General features: G+C 44.8%; 1 long non-coding RNA gene across 1 annotated transcript in view; it reads right to left on the bottom strand.

The window, feature by feature from the left end:
* LOC141725381 (uncharacterized) overlaps positions 1 to 27821 on the bottom strand; it is a 75862-nt gene that overhangs the window by 4285 nt on the left and 43756 nt on the right. The window contains exon 2 of the long non-coding RNA XR_012577244.1: positions 18912 to 19060. This is a non-coding gene — a long non-coding RNA (uncharacterized LOC141725381). The remainder of the gene's footprint in view (positions 1 to 18911; positions 19061 to 27821) is intronic.

Raw genomic sequence — 27821 nt, 5'->3', positions numbered from 1 at the left:
AAAGGGGGGCAGGCACTGATCTCTTCTCTGTGGTGACAGTGACAGGGCCCATGATAACTGCCTGAAGTTTTATCAGGGGAAGTTTAGACTGGGTATTAGAAAAAGGTTCTTCACCCAGAGGGTGGCTGGGCACTGGAACAGGCTCTCCAGGGAAGTGGTCACATCACCAGCCTGCCAGAGCTCAAGAAGCATTTGGACAGTGCTTTCAGACACATGGTGTGATTCTTGGGGATGGTGCTGTGCAGGGCCAGGAGTTGGACTCGATCATCGTTGTGGGTCCTACTCAGCTAATTATGTGATACTGTGATTCCATTTTCACCTCTTTTTTCCAACTATTAAGTTTCCCAGTAATTTTCTTTCTTCCCCAAGTGTTTCTCATCATAACATTATCTGAAAGCTTAAAAAACAATATATCATTCCTTGTGGATCACTGAAACCATTAAGGAAAATATTAAATAATACCAGACCCTTGCAGGATTAAACTCTATATACCCCTGGACTTTGCAAGGGAATTGCTCACTAAACAAACAGAATTGTAAGTACTGTGATTTCTGGGCAATGTTTATCTGCTTTCTATGACTTATATCTTGTAAATCTTGTTTTCTTAAAATGATATGAGAATCAATGTCAAAAACTTTGTTAAAATCACTGTATATGACTGTGTATCTCAGTTACTTGTAAGGCCTGGTGCCGTACAGCAAAGCAACGAGATGGGTTTGATATGATTACCTAGTAATTAATGTAGGTTATTATGGACTGTTCACTTTTCTTTTTATGTTCCAAGCACTAATAAATATCCTCTTTGTTCCAGTAAGGAAGCAAACCTTAGGTAAATGGATATCTTTTTCTCATTTTTTAAAGCTATGTGCTCTGGTGCTACAGCATCATAGCTGCATCTTCACAAACCCTCAAGGAGTTGTAGCTGAAGGTAGGTATCGCAGTACTCAGCTCCCAGGCCTCTGGCTTGAAAACACTCAGTTTCTCTCTACCCACTCTCTCTAGTGTTGCTCAATCATCTGTATAGAGCAACAAGGCAGAAATTATGTGTTATGTGTCTTCAAAATTTCATCGTTATGATTTCAGTCATATAAGTTTCCTGTATTACCAGTAACATTGCAGATTCTCTTCCACCTAAAAAAGCAATGAAAGATACATCCCATCAACGTGATCAGAGCCATCAACAGCTGGAATTGTTGTAAGGATGATGCTGTCTAACACCTCTTGTGCCCCTGAAGCTTCCCTGTGGCCACACCTTTCAACTGGAGCAGAGCACTGCAGATAGCCAGCCAAGGTCTCTCTGCTCTGTGTGGAGCTGGTTTGTACCTGCAGGACACAGCACCTGGTGGGGGACATGCTGTGCTTCCTCCTGGTCCCACCCTAAGGAGAACCTGAGGAGAAAGGAGGGACCCAGCTGCCTATGCACCCTCTGCACCAGCTCCAGTGTGGGCTCCTCTATGTGGGGTCACAGCTTCTGCCAGGAACCTGCTCCAGGTTGCCACAGGACCACAGCCTCCTTCAAGCACATCCACCCATCTGGCATGGGGTCCTCCACAGGCTGCAGGTGGAAATCTGCTCCACCATGAACCATGGGCTGCAGGAGCCATCCTGCCTCACCATGGTCTTCACCACGGTCTTCAGCGCCTCCTCCTTCTTCACAGGCCCTGGGGGTCTGCAGAGCTGCTTGACATTTTCTCACTCCTCTCTCTGGCTGCTGCTGCACACGAGGTTTTTTCCGCCATTCTTAAATTCATTATCCCAGAGACTCCTCCACCACTGCTCGTGGGTTTGACCTGGACCAGTGATGGGTCCATCTTGGATCCAGCTGGCATTGGCTCTGCCAGACATGGGGGAAGCTTCCAGCAGCTTCTCATGGAAGCCACCCCTGAAATGCCCCTCCTGCCCCCAGCCCTGCCAAGCAAAACTAATACAAATGAAAGGTTTATAGGAGATTTCCACATTTCTGTTATTGACTGTGTGCGCTAGGTGAGAATTTCCCAGATGCTGTCCCTAGAGACAATGGAGACATGGGTGATACTTGGAAAGTCTGAATACTATAGGGAAACACATGCCTCTATCAGCATGTTTAATATTTTTTGACAGTTTGACCATTACAACTGGAGAAATCTGATCATGCATGCATTAATGCTTTTGACCAATATATTTAGTGGTAATACCAGTTTCAAGGAAGAATTACCAAATTCTTTGGTTATAAATGTATTTCTTCTCTAAAAAATCAGACTGTTGAGAAATGTTAGTGATCCAGTGCTTGTCTGGAAATTTATTCACATTTGACTAAAATTTAAATGCTAAGGGCTAAATATAGGTTTCTCATTCCCTTTGAGACCATATTGTGCTTAATAACTTTAAGAATTTAGACCTCTGCCTGATTATCCTTTATCTGAGACAGTACAAGGAAATAGTATTACCTTTAAAGTCTGTGAACAATTTGGGATACACTGAAATTAATAACAAAAGGCTTTGGTGAGGGCAGAGCTGTAATCAATGCCTAATAGTGAAACTAAAACAATATGAGACAAGAGACAGATCATTGGTTTCATCTATCTGTCTGATATTTTGATGATATCATGGCATTATATTCAGCAGAGCTGGGATGTGACACCGAATGACACCACTGGTCACTTGGGTTATTTACAGCAGGCCAACAGGAAGAAGTCACCCCATTTTGAAACAGTGCTTATTGCTTCCAGTCTCTTTTTCATATCACCTAAAATCTGATTTTCCTTTCAAGTTTTCCATGTTTTATGTCTAGGAGCAATCATAAAGCAAACCTGAAAATGAAAAATAAAAATTTTAAAAAAAGGAAAAGGCTTTACAATTTCACCTAAGCAGGTTAAATGTTTTTGATGGTGGAGGGAGGAATATTAAAAGCTGCTGAAATAGTTGCTACCATACGTGCAACTTCAGACCAGAGGGCAGAGACCAGGTTTTGGAGTGGCCTCTGCCTCACTTCCATGTGTTCAGAGTCAGTACAAAGCTCTAAGCTATTCATCTAGGTTCTTCCATAACCTAGGACATGCTGGAGAGACACACACAGGAATGTCCTGATGCCTCCTTTGAGAGTGCCCAGCTGCCACCTCAACCAGGAGCTCCAATGGCAGGTATGGAATCCCACCAGCTCCCCATGCCCCAGCCCATGGCTCCTCAGCTGCCTGCAGCCCAGGGGAGTGAGCAGGGAAGGCTGGCTCAGCCCCTGGCCTTGCCCCTGCAGGTTCAGCCTAGGGCTGACCCCAGAGGATGGAGAACTCAGACCTTTCCCATGAGGGGCTGGCAAACAAACCCGGGACACATCTCCCGCCTGCAAGGGCGGTGGAGCACAAGCCAGTGCCCCTCCTTCCCCACACGACATGGGAGGAGGTGCTGGTGAGTTAATAACAACCAGACCATTTTGCTCAGTGGCCATCTCAGTTTTTGCAAAGCAGCTGGCAGTGCTGCAACGTGCCAAAGAGTTTGTGACTGAGCTCTGCATACTTGAGAGGTGGCTTCGTTCCTGCCCCCTGGGAATCTTAAGGCAGGCGACCTTAAATGCCTTAAATACCGGCTCAGCTCAGGCACCATCTGGAAACAATGAGCTGGTAGAAGCCAAGGTGCTGATGCACCGAATTAACACAGGTCCCAGGTGCTGACATGTTACTTCCTGCTCTCCCCTAGCCTTGTGGTGTCCCACACATGGATTTTGTGGATTTGGGCAGTAGGGACACTGGCTAAGGGCTAAGAGCTGCTGTGCTGGTGTGCTCAGTGCAGCTGGGGCTGGGCGATAAGTGGTCGAGATTCAAAAATGATGTTGCTTTCCTTTTCTGCAATAAATCAATAAATTTCTCCTGGATTTTTCAATTTGTAGTTCCTTTTCAGCATATCTCTTACTGTCATCAGTTTTCTTAACTTTGTTTTTCTTAGACTATTATTTTCTTTTTAGTTGCTTTTTTGTTCCATTCAAATGTAGGATTTTCTCACATTGTTTTTGCTTTCTATTTGTTTATTTTATTCCATTTCATTTTCCCCCTATCTTTTCTCTTAGTTCTCCCCTCCTCCTTTCCATCACCATATTTACATTTCTCTTTCAAGGCCCACTTTCTACAGCCCTCTTCACATAATCCCTGGATACACACTCCAACCCCCATATCAATCCTTTCTCTTTTTCTACTTATAACCTTTTGTCCTTTTACTGTTTTTTTGCCTTCCAATGCACATTTTCTCTCCCTTCTCATATCCAGATGTTTTTCCCTCTCTATCTCCAGCTGTGCGAATAAATGACTTTTTTGTTTGTTTCAAGGAAGTTAGGTCAATCCTGAATAAAAGTACTCATATTTTCAGGAAACCAAAACAATGCAAATGATTATTTTGGGTGCATGTTTCAAAAAGAAGAAACTGAAAAATTGTTGAGTTTGAACTTTGAGAAATTTATAGTAAATCATAGCTGAAGTAAATTTGTAGATGTTGGAGTGACTGAAAAAAAAAAAAGCAAAAGCATTTAGGCTTCAAGGGTGGAGGTGAGGGCAGGGCAAGTAATTTGCCATTTCCTTTTTGAAAAGGGTAAAGGAAAGATTTCTACCCAAAATGACTCAGGTAGCTCTTGCTACACCTTCAAAAGCATTTTGTTTTGATCAAAACAAATGTTTTGGAAGAAAAAAAAAAAATTCATGTGATAAAATTATTCTGCCCCTAATTTCCATTTCTTTCTCTTCCCCTGTCCAGACTGGCTAGGTGCAAATAGCAGGGAGGCACAGCACACTTTTTAGCTGATATTTCAATGCTGCTTTAAAGAAAAAGAGTTGATCTATTCACAAGCAGGGAGCATCAGCTGTACTTTCATGTGTTTCCCAGTCCTCACTTTCCTGGGACAGCAATTAAAACAGATCCCAGGTGGCTTAAAAATCTTGAATCACATCAAAAGCACAGAAGCTTCTTAGTATTGACAGCACTTTCTCAAAAGGGGGGGCAAATATGTTTCTTGTCGATGTTCTGCCCTTCAGTAGAGAGCATTAGTCTCAGATGAAGGCTGCAAAGTGAAAAACAGCAGCTGAGGACAGCCAGGCTCTGCTCTGAGACATGCAATATCATTTCTGGTGATTCGGATCAGAATCACATCTGGGTAACGGGAGAAGAATCCGGCCCAGATGTGGCCATGAATGCCATGTGTTTTCATTGTGCCCAGGTCACAATCAGCAAAAAGATTTTGTGGGAGACGAGGGGAAGAAGAGGAAACTGCCAATGAGAGGATACTCTTCACTCATAAATCCCAGTGCATTGAAACACAGATTAGACCCCTGCTTTCTTTTTAACCATCCCCTGCCTAGAGTCACTCAATCCTGAAATTTGCTGAACTGTTCAGCTCATGTCTGCCCTGAAGTAATGAATTGGCAGGCCTATTTCTAACGGTGATTAATGAAGCTTTTCAGAGGCAACCCATTATTTGATCCGAAGTTAAAACAGTCGTTCATCATTAATCACTACACGACATAGGCTCACAGATTCATAATTCTCAGCAAGCCCATTTCATTAAGGGTCCCTCTCTTTCTTTTGTTAACCCAGGGCTCCCCTGTCTCCCCACCCCTCATGGATGCCTTCCTGGCACTCCACTTCCAGATTTGTTTAAAGAAAAATTCACATGCTCTCAGGGATATTTTTCAGTCTCCACAGCCTCTCAAAACTACAGCATTTTCCTTTAGATTTTAAAAATTCCTCTTCCCAGAGAAAAATGTGTTGAATTATCAAATATGAGCCAACATTGGCACCCAGTGGCTGAACAGATTAATCACAGATACATATTCCCCTGAGCCCACCTTTTCCATTCTTCAAAGACAGGTTTTCCCCTGGGATGTATGTGGTACTCTTATGCAGCCTTCCAGCTCTAGGCCATCTAGACAGGGCTGTGGACTGGATATGCTAAGTGAGGAAAATGCAGGTTGTGGCTGGCTCTCCCCAGGGCCCATCAAAGTCGCTCCACAGAAGTCCAACATTGTCAAAGCACCTGGGGCAAGGAGCCCTTCACTGGCTCCCAGGAGGTTACAGCACCCACACAACATCATTTGTCACCCAGCAGATGTCTTGGATCTGCTCCTGAAGGCATCACCTGCTTGGACAAGGGCTGAAGGTGTTTGTTAGCCCTGCTCCCCTGCAGAGCCTCAAGACTCTCATAATGGTAGGAGTGGGCTTAGGCAAAGTCATAGCGAGCCTTTTATTTCTAAACTATTTTCTTGAACTTGCCAATGACTTGCCCTGGGGAAATGTGGTGGGTTGACCTTGGCTGGATGTCAGGTACTCACATGCCACTCTTATCACCCCCTTCCCAGCTGGGGAGAGCAGGGTGGGTAGAAAACAAGATAGAGAAAAACACTTGGGTCAAGATAAAGACAGTTTAATAAAGCAAAAACAAAGGCTATTCACAGAAGCAAAGAAATCAAAAGATTTATTCTCTACTTCCTACCAGCAGGTGATGTCCAGATAGTTCCCAGGAAGTAGGGCTTCCAATTGCTCTGGAAGACAAAAGTCTTCTACATGACTTGAAACTCTGTGGTCAGGAATTCTGCTTCCTGCCTGAATTTTCTCACTCCTTCCTCCAATTTCTTTGTTGAAGGATCAGCTTCTTGAATAAACTTTGCCTCTTCTTCCTTCTCCCTCACTAACATGTGATATGGTCCTGTTGTTTTCCTTATCCACTGTTTCTTTTTTAGTGTTAGAGCCATGACTGTAGTGTTTGGGTGTCTGTCTCAACCACAGCCCTCTGAGAGTACTGAGCTGTGGCTCAGTAGGCACAGAACAGGCACCAGTACACTGATGGAAACTGGTTTTCACTGGGATAGGCAAAACACTCTTCTGCCAGGTGGCACACCAGTTTGTCAGGGTGACTTTCATGTTTGGGTTTCAAGTCCCGGGCTATGGGATATGACAACCATTCTAGGAACCTGCCCAGATCCTTTCACACACCCTGCCACCCAGGAATCTGTTTTGTCCAGACACATTTCAGTCTCTCCTGACCTAAAAGTTGTTTTCTCTGACACCAGGATAACACCAGATTCCACAGACTGCATAGAGCGTTAATTATCAGTATTAAAGAGCTCACAAGGGGAAAAAAGCATCTCAGGACCCTCATAATAAAACCATCCACATCAACCCTGGGTAGGAGAAAGGAAATGTATTTCCACACCATCTCCACAGGAGAGCTCCCCCAGCACAGCAAGGCCATCAATGCCAGGGCAAAGCACAGAGCTGCTGCTTGTACTAACATGTTTCCAAGCTCAGCACAATAGAGATAAGCAGTGCAGCCAACAAAGTCCATGGCCTGTGCAGGTGTTTGCCACTTCACAGCTGCTACAGCTGTAGCACACTTATTAAAAACTTGCCACAGTCTCATGTCTCACATCGAGCACCAAAAAGGACTGTGATGGGCTGGCCTTGGCTGGATGCCAGGTGCCCACCAAGCTACTCTACCACTCTCTCCTCAGCAGCACAGGGCAGGGAAGAAAATAGGATGAAAACAAAACCCTTGTGAGTCAAGATAATGGCAGTTTAATAAAAGCAAAAACAAAGGCCATGAGTGGAAGCAGAGGACAACAAAAGATTTATTCTCCAGTGCCCATCAGCAGATGATGTCCAGCTACTTCCTAGGAAGCAGGACTTCAGTACACAGAGTGGTTGCTCCACAAGAAAAACATTGCAGTAACAAATACCCTCCCCTAATCCAACCTCTTAGTTTTGGAATGGAATTAATTTATGGTATGAACATCCCTTCAGTCAGTTTGGGTCAGCTGTTTTGGCTGGGTCCCATCCCAAGATCTTGCCCTTCCCCAGCCTACTGGTGAGAGTGGAATCTTGAAGAGACAGCCTTGGTGCTCTGTGAGTGCTGCTCAGCAGCAGCCAAAACACTGGTGTGTTATCAGCAGCAGTGTGTTGTCAGCTCCTCCCAGCTACCAGTGCAAAGCCCAGCTCTGCAAGGGCTGCTGGGGGGAATGTCAATTTCTGCTCAGCCAGACCCCATGGAGAGAGGCAATGACAGAAAAGCTGGATGGTGGCTGTCATGTGAAGGGGCCACTGCTGTTGCAGGTAGTGCTATGGAGACACTGACTCTGCCTTAGGGACATTCATTGGCAGTACTTTGTTAGAGCCCCCAAAACACACCAAGAACACCTAACCCTTGGCCCTAGCTACACTGGAAGTGCAGAAACATCAGCAAAGGGGGATCCAATACTTTCAAAATCAGAAGGTAAAGAGAAGAAAGGAAATTTTCAATAAGTTTGCAAAAGCATTTATCTCTGAAAAAGCTGAAGCATTGAATTAACAAACAGAAAAGTAGTTCACTGAATTTATATAAAAAGTGCTAAGGCATGACATTAAAATGCTTTCATACCTACAGGATATACAGGTGATATTCAAAAATTCAATAAAGTATGGTAATTTATACATAAGATGAAATTAATATATATAAATTTCAAATAAATCCTTTCTCTGTCTTTTAGAAATGGACAACTTGGATTCCTTGGCTCCATGGGTGGAACAGCTGTGAAATATTCCTTTAGTCCTTTTAGCCAGAACCAACTTCTCCAGTCATTGAATTGAAAATGCTTCATCAGCTTTATCACAACGCCTCTAATCAGATGTAAAAATTAATGCACAGAGGAGTAAACAGCTTTTTGTTCAAGTCTACACAGAAATCTGTTTGAAGTATCATCAACTGCTTTCCCTACAGGACACTGTTCCTTCCAGCACTTATTTTGACCGTGTCCATACAACTGTAGTGTTAATTAATGAGAGGCTATATTCAGGTTTTAAAACAGTGCTTTTCAGCACCCTAGCCCATCTGAGAATCCCTCTTTTCATCCCTACCCTGTTGCGTTTACCTCCAACCCATTAAGCAATACTACAGATGGAAGAGAGCAAGATGCTAGTGCCTTCCACTGCAAATGCAGGTATTGCATGGGATTGAAAACCCCACCTGAACACAGATGTTCATTGGCTCCAGAATCAAACACACTTGGACATCAAAAGGAAAATATGTATTTAATTGAAAAGATCCTAAGGTAGAATTAAAAGTACGTTAAACACAGATACATCATTATAAAGAACTTACCACAAATAAAATTAAAGTTCTCTACGAAGAAAAGTCCAATTAATTTTCCTTTCAGTCTGGGAAACTTCCCAGCAAGCACTTTTTGTACTGCAACCAAGGCTGCAAACTACAATGTGGAACAGCACAAACAAGAAGGATATGTCCTAAATCTGCTCCATGGCCACACTGAATAGAGATGCCGAGATCATAATCAGTTTCCAAAAGAAAATAACTCACATAAGACAAAACAATATCCATTCTGCCTGCCAGTGACCTCGCAGCTCTCCTGGACAGCTTTCCTGGAGCTGTGAACTGGCAGCGGTTTGACCTCAGAGAACAGTGGCCCAGTGTCCCACCAGAGCAGGAGCGCTCTCACCGGGTGAGCTCTGAGCTGCAGATTGGGGCTGGCCCTGCAGGAATCCCAGGAATGTGCTGGTTATGACTGCTCAGCGGGATGCTGCTGTCTGTGCATAACCTCCTGTCTCTCTGAGACACCATTCCTGCCAGGACAGCTATGTGGGATGCCAAGCACTTGGGTAAAACCTATTACCTGTAGTCAGGCATCAGGTAAAGGGCTGCAGGCACAGCTTGGGCAGGAGGCACTGTGTGTATGTCTGTCTATGAGCCTGCACTTAAGGAACATTAACATTACTGCTCTGCAAAAGTGCCCCAAAACACCAGAGCTTTGCCTTTGAAACACCAAAAAGGCTTCCATGAGCACAGGCTCCCCTCACCTCAGCCCACCCCTGCACAGGCTGCTTTTTAGTGTGCAGCTACACGTGCCTCCACAACCCTCCAGCCTTTGAGAGCCCCACCTCACTGGCAGCCAAGGTGTTAATGTGATTCTGGCAGCCACTCGCCGGGGAAATTGGACAGCACTCCAAACCACGGGAAGTTCCCAAACTCACTTGGTTTTTTCATTGCTGGTGATTTGGTATAGAGCCTGCTCAGCCCTGTGGGCTGACATGTCAGCCACACCTCAAGGACACAGCTCTGTGGCTCAGCCTTGCCTATATGTGTTTGAAAGAGGTTCTTTCCTTTATGCTCCACAAGCTTACAGAAGGCAGGGGGAAAATTCCCTTCCCCTCCCCCACCCCATCCCTTTATTTTCACAGGCTTTGCTCATAAACGGATTGGGAATACTCAGTGGGAATATATTCTCTGTAAATAGTTTCTTCTGCCTGCCTCCTCTGTGCAGCCAGGAATGAAGGCAGAAAAAGACTGTTCAAAAGAAGCTTGTCTCTTTAGTAGTAGGAGTTAAGATACTCGGCTGGGCTGAACAGATCTCAGTCCTGTCCCCTTGGAATTTATGCAATCTATGTTAGATAATGAAGCAAAATCAGGCGTGATCTGAAGACCACCTACTAGGCTGCCACCCACCCTCCTCATCCATCCATCCATTACTGAAGTCTCAGCCTGAGCTTCCTTCCTGTTCCCGGCTGGCCCAGCCTGGCAGGACCTGGCAGCAGAGTGGGAGCAGCATCACAGCCTTGTGTCACAGCAGAGCCTTCCCTGGGCATCTCCCCTGGCACACGACCTGGTTGCCCCTAATTTGTGGCCCTGCTACAAGACTGCACAGACACACAAAGAAGTTGGGAGAAGTTACCCTGTGCCCACAGCCAGGCGTGTGCCCATTGCGTTACTGGTTCTGCAGCAGAGAGATGATGCTGCTGGACTTGTCCTCCTTTGCCGGGGCCACAACCCTTCGGAAGGCATCGGGGAGCCGGGCTGCGAAGAGCAAATTAAGGCTCTTTGTTTTAGCCAGCTCTGACAGAGTCAGCCGAGGGGAGCAGCTCTCCACAGCTCCCTTGCAGGTCTCTTTCCTTTAGGTGGCGGTATGTGTTTGCAGCTCCCCGCAGCACCGCCTGCGCTCCCAGCCCTGCGCTCAGCATCCTCACCCCCTGCTCAACCAGCGCTGGGTTAATTTTCCAGAAAATCCTGCACAAGCAATTAAAATGTTAATGTTGTGAGGGAAATGCCTCTGTTGAAGTAAACTCATTCGAGAGTCGGTTGTGCTTGGTGGAAGGGGAACAGTCTATTGATTTTGAACAAGGTCATATCTCATCAGACTTGCCACCTGGATTATTTTTGTTTGCACTGATCAGCTACGAAGTCCTTGATTTCCCAGCGAGTTTGAAATCACCTTAATGAAGCAGAAATTTAAGGGGGGGTATGCTTTCCCTCCCAAGACTTTTCTTTATTACAGAAATGTGCTCCCTCACCTGTTTATCTCTGACCACCTGCTCACCTCTGTGTTTGTTAACCTTATTTCACTAAGGCAGCAATAACTGATGCAAAAATCTCAGTCCTGGCAGCTGCCAAATGAATTCACACCTTACACTGGGATTTGTGCTGCAGCCAGCCAGGAGTGCCTTCCCTCAGTAGGATGAGATTGCCTCAAAGTGGAATTATTTTAGAAACCTACAAATTCAGCAGCAACATTCACGTGGGCATAGGGTAGTTATGCATTGTACAGTGTTTACAGTAGAAAGGAATACATAACAGAATAATAGAATAATATTATATTTCTAGAATAGAAGGAAAGTTGTCCACTTTTTTACAGCAGTTCCGGCTGATGGAGGCTGCATGTGAATAACCCCATTAAGACAAGGTATGCTCTGTGAGAGCATGCTGGTATTTCATTATGAGTAAGAGACACCTGGGACGGGAAACAGAAGCACCTAAAGTCTCATTTCATTTGCAGATTCCTTATGGTCTCTGCCCAGAGCTTGTAGTCTTTCCTCCCCAAGCCAAAGGTCTTACAATGCTCTCTTTTCATGAGTGTGGTCACACTGGAAAAGGTGGATATGCTTTTATATCATATCAAAAATAGGTTAGGCTATTTCTAGTGATATGGGCTATGACTCTGTAACCCAAATGCTAGGGTATTTGCATGCTTAATTCACAAGTCTAATTGCCATAATTGCACATGCTCATTAGGCAATTTTGTGTGCAAATGCTGAGTTAGGCACATAACTAGGCATAGTCTTTGCAGTGTGATTTGGTTCAACACTCGTGGAAAATTTGTGAACAAATTAGACATGCAATTGAATGCACATTTACTACGCTAAGGAGTTGGGCAGGGCCTGGCACCAGGCAGACTGCAGTCTAAATGAATGAGCAGAAAGCACTACCCTCGTGAATCCTGGTGTAAGGCTGAGTCCTTCATCCAGAGAAAATATCAGGCCTGAGCTGTCCTTCACATTATCCAAAGACCCACACCCTCCTTCCAGGCTGAGCTGGAATACTGGGAAGCAAAACAAATTTATCATTCATCTAAGAAAACAAAACAAAACAAAATAACACCACAAACCCACCAACAACAATTGTGAAGCTCTAATTTTATAATCTGATTGCTGAGGACGGGTGGATACAGAGCCTCCCTGTCAGAAGGGAGACAAAGCCAGCCTGTCTCCTCCTATATTCCCACTGAAGACACAACAGTGAGTAACCCAAGTAGCTCAGTGTTAGCAATAAAAGATACTAGCACAGCTTTAAACCGGCACAGCTGATTTGAGTTAGAGCCCGCCTGTGCAAGCATGACTATAAGAAAGCCCAACTTTCACGGTCTAATGTTTGTAATTTCTCTCTCTCACTAAAGATATATGTCCTTTTAAGAAAAACTACAGAGGAAAATCCCCCAAAAGTAAGAATTCAAGGCACCGAAAGATTGAGTTATGGTTTGTTTAATCCTTCGATTTTATCCTTCCCAAGCCAGTCTGCAAACTCTCTTGCTCTGAATTTATGACAAGCAGGACTAAAGGGACTGTCTATAGATTAACATTGACATTTCCTTTGTGCATTAATCCTTTGAATCTCATTTACCATACATTTCTACTGAATGACATAAAAATGATCATTTTTTTATTACTGAGTAGATTATGATGAGGTGCATTTTCAACACCATTCAGAAAAATATTGAACAGGAGTCAGAGCTGCCGTTTTACCTTTGCCTGTAAGGTGGCAATGTGGGCTCCCTGTGAGGGAGGGACTGCTTTCTGGAGGACAACAAGGGGCAGCTCCATCCTGCATATTCCCAAGAGCCAAAAGCACAGGATGCCACAAGGCCAGGGACACTACATGGGCTGTAACACCACTTAGCACTGAGCCCTTCAGATGGAGACACACAAAGCTGGGACATCCTCAGCTTTGCCACGGCTGCACGGAGGCAATTCTCCCTGTCCAAGACAGAGGCTGCAGCTCCATCATCTAACATGGCTCCTTGCCCAAAGTTTTTGATAGGAAGTACACTTGCTGGCTGTAGGTACATACCATAGCACTTACCCACCCACCATGAGGCTTCCCTGCCACCAAGAGCATAGCCTGACACATGCAGTTTCAGAGGAAAGAAAAGTTGTGATGGTCCTGTTTCCTGTAAACTGCAGATTTGCATTAAATTTCGTTAGGTTTAAAAGTGTTAAGAACCTGAAGGTGACATGTTTTAGAATGCATATGTCATGAATATAGATAAAGAATCATAGAATGGTTTGTGTTGGAAGATCATTTAGTTCTAACCCCCCTGTTACGGGCAGGGACATGTTCCACTATTCCTGATTGCTCAAAGCCCCATCCAGCCTGGCCTTCAACACTTCCAGGGTGAGGCATCCACAACCTCTCTGGGAAAACTCTTCAGTACCTCACCCCCAGAGCAGTAAATAATTTCTTCCTAATATATAACCTAAACCTGCTCTCTTTCAGTTTAAAGCCACTGCTCCTTCTTCTCTCACTTATAAAACGTCCCTCTCTTGTAACCCCTTTAGGTACTGGAAGATGCTGCAACGTCTCCCTGGAGCCTTCTCCTCTCCAGGCTGAACAACCCCACCTCTCAGCCTGTCTTCATATGACAGGTGCTCCAGCCATCTGATCTTCTTTGCCCTTCCTCTGGCCTCGCTACAAAAAGGTTCATGTCCTTAAATTCTTAAGCTGGGGGGCCCAGAGCTGGATTCCAGGTGGGGGTCTCATGAGAGCAGTGTGGAAACACAGAATCACCACCCTCGACCTTCACATTTCTTTGATGCTGCCCAGGAAAGGGTTGACTTTCTGGGATACAGCTAGATAGACATAGATATATAGATATAGAAGTAGAGCAACTTAAAGAGTTCAGCCCACAACATTCCTGTTATCCCCACCTCTTGTTTTTTTCCACAAGAAAGGATATTTTGAACCCATACAAGTTCAGAGAACAGATATACTGAATAAAGTATGTCTAAAGGCATAAATAAGCTATAACATAGAGGTGGAAACTAAAGCAGAAAGACTGAGGAGTGCAGGGCTGGTGAAGTTGTCTTTGTCACCAAAATTACAGCCCCATGGAACGAGAGGAGAGGAGAGGAGAGGAGAGGAGAGGAGAGGAGAGGAGAGGAGAGGAGAGGAGAGGAGAGGAGAGGAGAGGAGAGGAGAGGAGAGGAGAGGAGAGGAGAGGAGAGGAGAGGAGAGGAGAGGAGAGGAGAGGAGAGGAGAGGAGAGGAGAGGAGAGGAGAGGAGAGGAGAGGAGAGGAGAGGAGAGGAGAGGAGAGGAGAGGAGAGGAGAGGAGAGGAGAGGAGAGGAGAGGAGAGGAGAGGAGAGGAGAGGAGAGGAGAGGAGAGGAGAGGAGAGGAGAGGAGAGGAGAGGAGAGGAGAGGAGAGGAGAGGAGAGGAGAGGAGAGGAGAGGAGAGGAGAGGAGAGGAGAGGAGAGAGGACTGCAGTCTTCACGTGAGCAAGCACAATGGAGCTGTATTCACCCAGAGCCAAGCAAACCCTTATGGTGCTGTCCTTGAACATTTTGTCCTGCATCATCTTTAAATGGACACAGTTACTGCAATGTGACATGGAGCTGACTGGGAACCTCCTCGTGTTCAAAGTTTTAAAGGGAGCATGGAAAAATACATACAAAAATGTTGTAACTATCTGGGAGAGGTAGGGAGGAAGGAGGGAGAGAAGGAAAGGGAAAAAAGGAGAAAATGCATTTGTATAATATTGCATGTGCCTATAATGCTAGCAAACATTGACATTAGGCTTCCTTGGCTTATTAATATAAAATGCTCAATTAAACAAAAAAACATAGAAGATATAGAAGTTGATATTGTACAGTAAACGGATGTGAGCAGGATTAAAAAACACCCAAATGAAAATTCAGGGGCTAAATACCCCATCCTACTTTATAGCACACACAGCAGAGTAAGCCTAGGAAATATTCCTTAGGCTATAAAATTACACAAAGGACTAGAGTGTCCCATTTTTCTTTTTAATTTAAAGAAAATAGCCAGAGCCATTGAAGAGAGGGAATTGACCTCTTTGGGTCTCTCACTTTCTCAGAGACGTTTCTGGTCAATCAAGCCCGTACATCATTCCTGGAAGAAGACCGCAGCCTCCACACTTCTGGCCTCTACCCTGGAAGCCATTGCTTATATTTCCATTATCTCACTGTATGTTAGACCTGTCCACAGCCTTCCTCAATGGTGAAAGGTCAGAGGTCTCCCAAACTTAGATATTGGCATATAATCTTCAATAAGTTAGACACAGAAATTTCAAAATCCATATTCCTGAGTGATGGGACATGTCATTCCCCCTTTATGCTTCTTTTCAAGGGGTTACAGTCAGTTTGGAATGTGCAGCTTTACAATCCATCCATTTTAAAAACAATTAAAATAATATAGAGTTGATTTTATTATTTTTTTGAGCACCGTACAGCTTGCAGGAGTGCTGAGTGTGAATGGCTCCTTCCCATATAACACAGAATGCAGTACCCTCCTGGGGTGGGGACCACATTCACTGAGCATCCCTGCTTTTTAGGCATGCCCCACTTTCCTGACACTGGGAATGGGAAGAGACAATGGGTTCCTGCTTGGGAGCAAGGAAACACTGCAAAGCTGCCCAAGCTGCTCACAGATGTGACTGTCCCCAAGATGATCAGGGAGGCATTTCCTAGTGCTGGCTGTGCCTCAGGTTATAAATCATTTCCATTTTCCTTTGCTAAGGGTTTTAGTTTTGGTTTTGTTTTCCTTCTTTCTCGGGGGGAAGATAAGCTCCCCTGCGAGGGTGGCACGGCTCAATAAGAAAAAAAGCCTCCCTCCAAATCCTCTGGGATCCTGGGTGTGCTAAAGGGCTGCACTTAGCCTCAGCTCTCAGAGCAACGAGGGTGCTTCAGAGCCAAGGCTGTGCCTGGCTGGGGGGGAGGCAATTATCCACCAGGAAATGTGATGGGGGAGACACCACACACACATGCACAGAGTGACAATGCAGGCCTGCTCTCCAGAAGTGCAGATCACTTGTGAGGCAGCGAACACCTCCGGCTCTCTACACCGGGAGTGAAGAGCATTCAGCACTTTAGCAGAATTGCTAAGCATCCCCAGAACCTGTGTGGGGGTTTCTACCTGTGGTCGGAGTCTTGGTTACCCTGAGATCCCCTTACACCTAATTAAGATAAATCACAGAGAAATATACAAAGATGCATAATTCACCCTCTCTTCGACTGATTTAAGTGTATCCCTGCAGGGAACTACACCCATTTAACTAAAATCAAGTTAGAAATCAATTTAGTTACATTAGTGCATTTTCAGTATGGAATAGCCCTTAATTTGAATGGGAATAAAGACCCACTATGGGCCGATTGATTCTGTTAGGTGAAGGAAAAGCTTTTATACTCAATATAGCTACAAACAAAATCTGTTTCAGAATGCTGAAGGATATTATATATAGGAAACATGAGGATCTGCGGATACAGGCTTGGCTTTTTTTCGCACAGCTCTGAACATCCTCATTCCTCCTGTGATTTCAGGCATTCCCACACAGAGTTATCCCAGAAAACCCTGAAAAAGGGGGCAGTTTACCTTCCAAGAACCACAGGGGCTTACTTTCAGTGGCAGAATGTGTGAGGGATCAGAAAGGTCTTTCCAATTTAATGTGTGAGCTCAGGAGACACAGGAGAAAGGAAAAGCCTGGCCTCCAGGAGCATTCAGGGGGAAAATGACGCACACTGGCAGGGAAAGGAGTCAGGATGAGAAATCCCATCTCAGCTTGCAGTGTGCAGGGACAAGGACTGAGCACAGCGTTACAGGTTGAAGGGAGGGAGCAGATCTGTTTGCATCCAGCAGGACCTGGCAGGGAGCGGGTGTCATGCATGGAGCAGCTTGAGCAGCACACGTCCCCAGAAGGAGGGTTGAAATGTCCCTTCAGCTGGCTCAGCTTCCTCCAAGGCACAGAGGAGGCTGATGGGAGCACTGGGGGAGCCTGGGATCGCCAAATGGTCCTGAGGGCCTGTTTGCAGCCACCTCTGGCTAACGCAATTCTGGCTACATCTGCTGTCCGAAGCAGACCCCACAGCAATTGCATCCCATGGGATTCCCATTTGACCCCATTGCCTTCCCACATCTCTGTGTGTGAGGGAGAGATCAGGCAAAGGAGAGGGAACAATAATAAGGGGTTTCCAACAACAGTGATCTGCTCATCCCAGCTGCTTAATTTTCACAACTGTAATTTCTTAGACTTCTGAAGATATAGCTTGTTAATCTTGCCCCCACTATCCAGCTCTTGACCTTCAAACACGGTCCTGGGAACAATGTTATCAAAGATATATGAAGTAAGACTCTAGGTGGCACTTCAGGCTGCATAACTGTGACCTTGTCTATCAAGACATGCAGAATTTAAATCACAGGTTTAATCAGGTAATCCTTAGGCAATCAGGGTGATCAGCAAAAGTGTGTTAGCACTGTGTAGTCCCTGCAGCAATTTCCAGTGTACATTTCCAGTGTACCCAGAACTGTAGCTCAGTTCCACTCCACTGGAAGAGATCAAGAGAAATCTCAGTCAAGAAAACCAAACTACTCACTGGAATAAATCAGATACAGCCCCATGGAGCTCTTGCAAGACCACAGATTTGTCACCTATGTAGAAGGCAGAAACCTAAATATATCTGTAAGCCTCAAATACTATAGATGAATGCTACAGTAAAACCACAGGCAATTCAGCAAAACACTGCACCACTCCAACACCTGCTGAAGGGGTACACAGGCAGTATATTTTATTTCTGTTCAAATTGCTCTGTCTGTTTTCTTCCCATTTCATCAGAACAGAGCTAGCAGTATTTACTTTTTTCCTCTCTCCAAGCCCCAGTGACTAGTCAGTGGGTGCCTTGGACATGTGCTTACCTGACAATTTACTAAGAATGAAGAAACAGAGCAGCAGTGAAGCATGCTCCAGCATGTTTTTTGGAATCAGGCAGGGCCCAAATGCCAATGCATTTCTCAGTGGACATCTGAAGGTGCTTTCCACACCACAATTATCTAATGGCAAAGCTGCCAAAGAAGGATTCTGCCTTTTCTCACCCACAGCTATTTGTTACTCTCCCTCCTCCTTCCCATTTATCACTCCTAAGTGTGCTGATACCCTTTAAACTAAATCAGTGAAATAGCTGGTATTAGCAAAACCAGAAAAACCCTTCTGGTCTGTTTTAGATGACACCAGAAATAGCTGCCTTAATGTAACTGTGGCAGGGGACAGGAAACTGCAGTAGGGAAAGGAGCAGAGAGGAAATGCATTGGGAATGACAAGGACCTCTTCCAACTGTTTTCTTCCTACAGAAGCACTAATGGTGATTAGCAGGCAGCTGTCTATACTAACCAGACAAAAAAAAAATTGTCTGCTCCTTCCTAGCTCCTCTTCACTGGATCTGTGTTAGACTAACTCACAATTCAGCATCATGAAATCCCATAGAGTGTCTGGAAAAGGGCACAGAAGACACTCGGGTCTCCCTGTGCATGGGGTCTTTTGTCTGCTGCAGCACTTCTCCAAGCCCTCCAATGCAACACAGCCTTTGCCTCACCACCCTTCCCATGCCTCATGCAAGGCCCCCAGGAGTGTTCACGTACCTGGGAGGGGAAAGACTGGTCCTTTTGCCTCCAGGCTTCACTAGCAAGCAGCAAATCTGGGGCAGCTGCTCCAGGAGGATTATAACACCTTCTCCCAGTGGGCCAATTCTTCGCCATCAGTTGCTGAACAGGCAGCAGGCAGTTGGCAGCTGCAGAGAAAAGCAAAAACAATAAGAAGAGAAATCTCAGCCAAGTTGTTGAGGATTTTTAAAATGAGGATCAAGTTTTGCCAAACTTCTTTTCTTCCACAGTGAAACTAGTGAACCCAATTCACAGTGGTTCCCACAACAAGCTTTCCTCTAATCTCTCCTAGGGAGAAGGAGCATAACCCATCAAAGCTGACACCTCCATGCAAGGTTAGATATTCCCAGGTACACAGAGGTATGAATATACAGAGTAGAGGCAGAACAAAAGCAATGATGTATTCATTTTTTATCAAGTTCTTTCCATCTCTATCTGAGTCTAGCTTGCCATAGCTGCAGAAACATTGAACAGCTGTGGTATTTGGCAAAGCAAATTCACCTTTCAGGAGAGGGAACTTCAGTCAGTCTTGCCCTCCCCACCTTAGCCTCTCTGTTTCAACAGCACCAGCACATTTCACCATAATTTTATTGCTCATTACCCTCAGTTTATTGCTCCCACAGTCTAACCACAGTTTGCTCCCAAGGGTATAGTGGGGTATATAGCTCACCCTTTGAGCAAAGCTATTGGCAAACTCCCTGGCAGCCCCAATAGGCCTTTTGGTCTCTAATTCCCAGTGAGGATCAGGAAGGCTGATGTTGAGTAACACTGATGCATGCACTATGCGACATGCTTGTGGTCCTACAGATCATGTGCACTTTCTCACAGGGAAGTCCCAGCACTCAGGGGTCCTTTGGCCAGGTTTCTTACAGAGAGCAGGAGGCAGAGGGGATGGAATGTCACTGGTATCTCTCTGCCCACTTGGGAAGTAAGGCAGCAGGGGAACCATCACTGACTGATGGATGGAGGACAACAGGTTCACAGGGCTCTGAGGTCACCCCTAGCATCCTTCCCACCTTGTCAAGGCCACCAAGGGAGGACCAGACCAATGCCCTGTTGATGAGACAGCTTGGCCCTGCACAGTGTGCCCAACACTGAGAGCAGGGAGATGCCATTCTAGGGAAGAGGGCAGAAACACAGACTAAATGTGGCAGGTAGGAGATAGTACTTGTAGCACTGAATCCTGCTTCACAGTGCTGGGTTGGTGCAATACCCTGCTCCTACCTTTGGTACCTACAGAACAGCTCTTCCTTTAAATCTATTATTGCTATTGTCTCTCTGAGCCTGAGTGAGAAACTCAATCTACAGTTTTTATGCATGTTTTTATATGTATGGAATGTGTAACCTAAAAAGTTGGAGGATTTTGTCCTCTGGGCCAGCTCTGGACCGTCATGTCATAATGAGGAGCACCATAAATGTCAGTTTGCCTTAGAAGACACTCATCAGGGATTTAGGTTCACCATCCGCAAACAGTATTATCTCCTGTGCCATAATCAGCCTGAAGGAGGAATGGATTCCTAGGACCTTTGGCATTTCGAGTGAAGTAAAGTTACACAATTAAACTCCAGTTAGGAAATATCCATAACTTACCAACAGGGGAGAGCAGTTAAGAGCATTACCAGCTGTCAGCACCTGGGAAACTAAATTAAATGACCAGAGCACTGAGATATGAAAACTGAAGGAAAAATCACATGTGCCTACTTTCTTTATGGCTACAATGTCATAGGTCATATGTTGTGCTAACCTGTAAGAAATAATAGGAACTTGGAGATAAAATATAGCTCCAAATGTGAACTGGGGCATGGCATAGAAGAAGTTATGCAAGGACAAACTGATTACTAGTATTCTGAAGTATAAAATCACTGTCCCAGAGACTTCTCTCTCTACTCTTAGCAGCTTCACAAACCAAACCAGCTGTTGAAAATAACGTTGTTAAATTTTTTAAGATATAAATTTCCTTAGCTGTAAATAGAAATACAATTTCTTTAAACTAAGACTGCTCTCCCATGTAAATTTGTTCAGGTTTTTTTAAAAATTGAATTAGTAACATATGTAATGACAGCTTTCCAGGGATGTGTGATGCTTATACAGAGATTCCTGAAAAATTTGCTATCACTCTAAAAAATGTATCATTTTCTTCCTGAATATCAAATTATCTGAGCAATGTAAGGCAGAACAGAAAATGAAGAAGGAACAGCTAAAGTAATTTGGGTGGGCTTTATGTGAGAGGAGCTGTGGCCTCACACATAGAAAAGGAGATCTCTTAAACCAGGTTTGTGAAATGGGGATAAGCAGTAGAAATAGGGACTGGTTCAACCTGAATTGGTGGAGAAAGAGGATGAAAGCATTGAAGCATCTCCTGTCTGAGAGACTGAGGATCCATAACCCCCTCCCATCCTTCCATGCAATGGAGCTACTTGTGTTCTGCAACAGCAGCAGAAAAGGGGCACCAACTATCACATGTGCAGAGGGGTTGTATCATCACTGTGAGGCATCAACAGCCTGATTTGGAGGGTTGGTGCAGGACAGAGGCTTGGCATCATCCAACAAGAGGGGCTGGGAAGAGTGCAGGAGCAGGCTTGGGGAAGGACAGCAATAGCAGGGAAGAGGCTAGTGGGAGCTGGGGTCAAGCCTAGTGTGGTGGGAATCAAGAGTCTGGCTATTAGCAGGAAATGTTCATACTTCTCAGAAATAGCAACATCCAAAATACTTTTGATCCTATTCATTTTTCACAGGCATCCATCTGAACAGCAGCTTCTGTCTCAGGGTGCTCCTGTGGAACAATGGGCAGAGCATGCCTGTGGCCCTAGAGGAGCACAGCGGTGCTCTCAGCCAGCACTTGCCTGCCACAAGTACCAGCCTGTCTAATGAGGCCTCCATCACTCCCTTCCCTGCTGGCTGCACACTGTGGGTGGCACTGGCACGGATGCCTTCACCAAAATGCTTGCTTCAGATCAGGGAGGTGCACCCGTTTGTAACTCCACTCCCCTGGCTCTGCAGGTGCCTCTGGCCACAGGCCACGCTGAGGGGGAGGAAATGACAATGGTTGTGATGGAGCCTTCAAGGGAATGCTGATTCACCCCATCCAGAGGTTGCAAGAAACACCCAGAAGTCTCTCTCAGTGATTTGCCGCAGATGGGGAAATGGAGGCGACAGGCACAATGGCTCACCAGCCTGCCATGGCTTTGAAACACCATGGCCTCGCACAAAATTGCTAAAACAAATACAGCAATTAAAAACCTCTGCACAATGAGTCTGGTTCTGCAAACAGACAAATAGATGGCAGAGTAGTGGCAATGACAAGCGTTGCCTGGTAATCCATTTTCTCTGAGCTATGTAATGGTCACATCTATAAAGAAATAATAGAGGAAAGGGAGGGAAGCACAGGAAATCCATTACTGCCATAAAGGGAAGGAAGCCAAACAGGAGCCTGGACCCAAATCTGGGTCCTCCTGGATTCCTGACCTCCTGCCAGGGTAAGATATTAGAAACCAATACCAGGGGTGGAGCAGCAACTGCGTCAGTGACTCATTCCCTTGGGAAAAGCAGAGCCATCCAGACAACTGGCACAGCATCTCACTGCGTGCATGGCCTCAGAGAGCTCACCCATCATGCCAGCAGCTGGCACACTTCCTGTGATGAACCAAAAATGAAGAACATTTAGCCTGGCTACCTGAGCATGATCCCCATTATTGTCTCACAGAAATGGAAACAGTCATCCTGATGGGACTTTTGATCCAAAAAAAGCATAGTATTACATGAGATATCCAGGAAATGGACGTCCAGATGGAAAAAGATTAGGAATTGCTTTTTGAGTTGTTTAAATCACAGCTGACGTTATTATTTGGTGTTCAAGCAGGAGAGAGAACTCTGAGACAGGACAACATTCAGGCTTTCTCCTTCCCCTGCCTATCCTGCTGCTGCCCATACACGATTCTGGTCATGTGCTGCTTTCTCACAGTTCCCACACAATCCCACCCTTGTGCTCCCAGCTCGGGGACCAGGAAGCTGTTTGTCACACAGCATTCCATTTGTCACATTCGTTTCAGGCAACGATAATACCCAGTTGCAAGTAGCACATTTTACTGCAGCAAATATTGCAGCAGTTCTTCTCCAGATGGGGAAATGAAGGCTCAGAGGGGTAAAAAGTCTTTCTTTTGGCCCCCTAGTGAGTCACTGATCTCCCAAGTTCCAGTGTAAATTTAAACATCACTCCCTAGGCTTGCCCTTCGATTTAGCTTGCCAATATATTCCTCTGAAGTCCATACTTGAGAATTGTGCTTAACACCTGCACCTAGAAGTGTATTTTTCTTTCTGGGAGAAGGCAAAGTGGGAAGGGGAATTATGCCTTGGTACTGCAGTTGATCACTCAAAAACCTGTATACTTTCAGCTTTTGTCTAATCAGATTTCAGTAGAATGCACATAGAACTGAATCCAATCTGTCTATTTGTAAAACTTGACAAATTTTTGGCATCAGCAATAGAGAAGTCCATGCGCCACCATCTTTCCCAAACTGGGAATTTTGCAGCTTGATCCATGCAGTTTGCCTTCCTGTGCCTCACACATCTCAAAGAAAAAGTTTTGCATGTAACTGCCCCTCTGAACACCAGTGGGGATAGTCTTTGTTGTGGAAGGCAATATCCCTCCTGCACATCTTTTCTTTCTCCTCTGATCCTTTATCCTGTACTGCTAGCCATAGGCAATGCCATAGAGATGCATCTTGACATTGAGTGTTATAGGGGCTGATACTTGAGACAGAGTTCCTTCAGAGTTCAAGGCTGGCATGCTATGTGCTTTGTTTGCTCCTTGAACCTTCTTAAAGCCACAGCTGGGAATTTTAATAGCTTTCCCAGCTGTCAGTCTGTGATGGGGGAAAACCCAATGTGACTAAAGGCCTGGTATGACTGTGCTTCACTCCAAAGTAAAATAAAAACACCTTCCTGAAAGTAGATGTGCACTTTGGATTTGAAACTACACAGCTGCCAAGATGAGCTACTGTTTAATTTTGGTGGCACTTAGTAGGTCAGTGTGTCCTCCATCTGACCCATACCAAAATGGGTCAGTTAAAGTGGGCTGCTGTAGAAAGACCCTCCCAGTTTTGCTCCAGGCTCCTGGGAATACAGGCCATTCTCACCACCCATAGCATCACTTCCTATTTCTGCAAGCCCCACAAGTGCTCACGAGCCCTGACTGGCAGGTTTAGCCAGTGCTTCACTGCTCCTGCTTTTGCACTGAATGTTGACATGCTCTAAGTGTCCAGGGTCTGATACTACAGTCTGCTGCAATATTATTATTATTGCTGAGGATAGGACAATTATTGGCATTTTACTATGACTTTATTTTCTTGGTTCATCACAGCAAACAAACAAGAGTGTGATCTATGGCAGTTTCCATTTCAGTGTCTCTGCAGCTCTACCGCAGAATGCCATCATCCACACCTCTGATCCCTGAGAGTCCTGTTAGCGCATCTTGTTGGCAGCAGAAGTGTTCTTCCACTGCAGGTTTGATCCAAAACAGCATATTCCACCATCTGCAGCTACCTGCTGGTGTCCAAGACGTAGTGAGGTGGTTGCTTTCTTTATCCAATAGCATTCGCCAATATTTATCTCTGGCACCAAGCGCTGAGGCTATTTTTGCTCCTGCCAAGGCGGGTTATCGTGCCTTTCCTTCCAGGCACTGGGTAATGAGCAGTTTGTTGTGCTCGGAAGGGGTCGCCAGGCTGAGGCAAAGGCAGCGTTTGCCCGTGCCGAGGGTGGCCCCCAGGTGAGCACCTGCAGGGGGCACAGCACTGCAGCACTGACACCGCTTCCCTCCGCGCAGGGCAGGGGCTGCTGCTCCCCTCGCCCTCAGTGCCATCCCGGCCAAATCTCTGTTTCAAGGTGAAATATGGCTGGGAAAACATCCCAGTCCTTTGAAAATATCTCGGTAACCTTTCAGCACTCCACTCCCTGCTCCGACTCTTCATGGGCCAGCTTTTCTGCTTTACCTATGTGGACACAGACTATCCCACCTCAACTCATTTTCAGGTTAGTTGTTGTTAATAATTTTTTTCTATCTGGTATATTACTTGGAGAGTATTTATTCCCTTTTTACTTGTTTTCTTTCACAATTTTTTCCCTTCTTTCACAATTTTTTCCCTCCTTCCACCTCCAAAACCCAAGATGAAGAAACACTCTATCTATGCTGTGGTTGTGAATAGGTGTGCACTTGCCTTCTATATAGCCACATCTTTCCCAACACCAGGATGAGCTGTTCAAGAACCTCACATCAGATACTGTTTCTTTCAAGCATACCAGAAATTCCTTTTTTAAAATAAATTATCTGTTAACAAAAGAATCTGCCATTTTATTTGGGGGCATTATTCTGATATATGTATGACTTAAATTCAATTATGTTCTTTGAGGAGATTCTTTACTTACATTTTATTTACCAAAGAGGAACGCTTACAATATGTTGTGATTTCTTCTAGATCTTATATGAGTTCTACTGATGGGCCTGAAATCCATTGCAGTATGTCCATGACTGGTACTAGAGTGGTTGGTACTGGTTTTGCTTCTCTCCCTTTTCATCTCATTTTCCCGCTGTCCCAAAATAATCTAGTTTATCAATTTGTTCCTTTTCATACCTATCATCTCAAATATTGGAATTTTGGATAATGGTCTTGGTCTTTCTTCCTCCTTCCTATCCCTTTTCCTTGTAAATAAGCATGATCACAGCCATCATTTCTGACTACCCAGGTAGAGGAATCAGATAACCTCTAAAATCATACTCTCCATGAAAAGGAGATGAAAAGCAAAACAAGCAGAGATGACCTGGAAAAAAGAAAATGGAAGAACCATGGACTGCTGCCAGCAGCTCTGCTGAGGGCCCAGCCTGCTTGCCAGCAACTGTAAAGCTGCTCAGCATTGAAGGTGACTAAACCTAGGGCACAGTTTCAATGTCTGCCAAAATCAACAGTGGGCCAGAAGATGGCACATAGTGATTGCTGGACTTGTCTTCCAGTCCTGATGACTGGCCAGTTCTCAGTCCTGTGCCTCAGTTTCCTGTTTCTGGAATGGGTAGAACTGCTAAATTTTGTTACAAAAAACAGAGCACCCTTTATGTATGCCAGGAAATTAGCAAACACAGCAGCGGGAAGGGATCAATAGAACAGATCGTAATGATGAAAGAACTAAACTAAATGTCTCTTCCTTCAAAAGCCTCATGCACAGCCAAGGCTGGAGGCTGGCAGAAATCAATGAAAAAATCCCCTTCTCATAAAAAGTACAAAGTATTCAAATTATTTGCATTTTATCAGTAAAGGGAAATAAATGATAGAGAAACAGGTTCAATTTCTGTCCTGCAACCCTTGCCTCTTGCCTTTCCCTACAGGAAAGTGTAAAGCTCTTCTACAGGGATGGTTTACAGGGATGGCATTGAATCCAAGAGCCTGGTCTGGACTCCTTCGTAGGAATGGACAACTGCCTCCCCTTCCTTGCCAGTCACCATGTCCTTTGTTGGACCTAATCTCAAGTACATGCAGATTCCTATTTATCAAGCTACTTCCCAGCTGTGTCTAGGCATACTTTGATGAATTAATGCATAGGACATTAAAAACTGTAACTATATAGAAAGGAACATAACCCAAAATATATTTAGCAGTCCAAACAGATTGTACTGTACAACATGGACTTTTGGCTGTACAGAGGGATATTTGCTTCCATCTCCAGCTGTTTAAAAACAAACCTAGTTTAGTGCATTAAAAATTGTTCCTTTCACCCCCATGCCTGCACACAAGGAGCAGCAGGACCACAGAGCACCTTGCTGCATTCACAAGTCGCACAAGATCACACCTGACCTTGCCCTTAGCACACTCATGACCAGATGTGGCTCCAACTGTGGCTGTGCTGGCTCCACACCACACAGGTATGGATCCAAGATCTGGCCAGACCCAAGGAGAACAGATCATGGATCTGGTCAAAACCTTTTTCCAAGGTGCTATACAAGCACTGGAAAGAAAGAGGACCTTGAGCCTAAAGAATAGGTAAGAAATGTAAAACAAGAATGCTAAAGAGATTTCAGTAACATGAACGTTCCCTAGATATCTCCATGTGTTGTTTTATAAATTGAGACTTTTAATAAGCATTGAATTTAAAATGGTACCTCAGGCAGATGAGTCAAAGAATAGACAAAGGGTAGTAAGAAGAGTGAATATTTTATCTTCCAGAGAGGAGACTCTTCTTCTGAGCACAGAACAAGATCAAACGGTTTAATCACAGAATATAAACTCAAGGCTAAAAAGCTGATCTAGTGTACCTAGAAAGAGGACAATAATTTAAGTACACCCAATTACTGTGTTCATAATAAAGTAGCTTTATTTAAGATGATAAAAGACAGGCAATGCCCCAAGGCATGTTTCCCCTGAAACTCAATCCATGCTCATGTTCAAACTTACAGGTGCAATGATCCCCTTGCTTCCACATAGTGAATGAATTTTGGGCAACAATTAGCTCTCACAGGGTCACTGCTATTTTGTTTTCTTGCCATTTTGAAGCATTCAGTATTGCGATTACTTTTTTTAACTCTATCTGTCTTCTTGCATTCACTAGGTGTGTTTTTATTCAGTCATTAACCTTTTCAGTAAAGTCTTTGAAGATCAGTTCCTTACTGTACTTTGGATTGGCTTTCTGGAAGTGGTAGATCCCACTTTATGTCAGGGTCAGCACAGACAAGCAAAGCAGCTTCCAGAAAAATTAATTTGCAGTATTTTGTGTGCAGGACAGAGCAGAAGAAGAGTAAAAATGAAGTGAAGGCACTCACAATGACATAAATGTTCATGAGAACCAAGATTCTGGGAATACCTATTATAATATATATTCTTATGAATACTTTAAAAACTAAAATCTTCT

Source organism: Zonotrichia albicollis, chromosome 1, assembly GCF_047830755.1.
Source record: "Zonotrichia albicollis isolate bZonAlb1 chromosome 1, bZonAlb1.hap1, whole genome shotgun sequence".
Taxonomy (NCBI): Eukaryota; Metazoa; Chordata; class Aves; order Passeriformes; family Passerellidae; genus Zonotrichia; species Zonotrichia albicollis.
Note: the sequence above shows the minus strand (reverse complement) of the source record. Positions and strands in the feature narration are given on the sequence as shown.